This window comes from Oratosquilla oratoria, chromosome 5 (genome assembly GCF_046742065.1).
Source record: "Oratosquilla oratoria isolate Oo_2021 chromosome 5, ASM4674206v1, whole genome shotgun sequence".
NCBI lineage: Eukaryota > Metazoa > Arthropoda > Malacostraca > Stomatopoda > Squillidae > Oratosquilla > Oratosquilla oratoria.
The window spans coordinates 71,398,583-71,399,358 of NC_134781.1; the positions used below are offsets into that span (position 1 = coordinate 71,398,583).

Here is a 776-nt window from a genome sequence, read left to right on the forward strand (position 1 = left end):
GATGGAAGAGTCAAAGGATACAACCATAAAAATAGATGAACATCAGTTGAGTGTTTCATTTTTATTTATTGTAACCAATGTGGTGAAATAGTTGGAATGCATTTCAAGACATATTGTATAAAACAGTTATTTCGGCCGATTTCCAGTTGACAGGCCTGGCCGCTGCCGCTCTGCTTTTGTTAGACAGTCAGTCGGGGTGGGATATGCACTCAATGTGGAAAATGGAAAGAAAAGGACAGTTTAACATCACAGGTGTATTAAATAAATATATCACGGTACATTAGAATATAAAATAGATAAAAATTCAAATAAATAAAAATAAGTTACCTATGGCTTATATATACAGGAGAGAGAGAGATGGGGTCTGGTAGCCCTGCCGTACTCGGCAGGCTCTCCCAGACTGCCAGTATGTAGGTCATCCCGGACAGCCGGCGCTATTATGTACAAAGGGTCCGGGATTCCGGGTTCACAGTGCCCGGATGGATGTGGAGAGTAGTTAGGAGCTAAACTAATACACAGCCTCTTAGTCTACCTATAGTATGTTTTAGACACCTTTGTTTCCTCTGACCTCTGAGCTGACAGAGGTGAACGCAGGACAACCCATCCTTCACCTTTGTTACTTTTCAAGAACCCACAACCTTGTCCCTTTTCTTCCTTTTAGTCTTCTTGCGGTAGTGCTGGTAGTGACGGTGGCGGTGGTGATGGTGGCAATGAGGCCAAGAATAAAACCAAACAAGTAACATCCTACCGACGCCCTCCCTGCCCGTGACGTATGG

The 776-nt window shown here is 43.7% G+C and overlaps 1 protein-coding gene across 1 annotated transcript in view; it reads right to left on the bottom strand.

The window, feature by feature from the left end:
• Positions 1-239: 239 nt before the first annotated feature.
• The window catches only part of LOC143025268 (uncharacterized), a 60,611-nt gene continuing 60,074 nt past the window's right edge, over positions 240-776 (bottom strand). Inside the window, exon 3 of the mRNA XM_076184733.1 lies at positions 240-776. This exon is cut by the window's right edge and continues 242 nt beyond it. The gene's annotated coding sequence lies outside the window, so the exon portion shown is untranslated.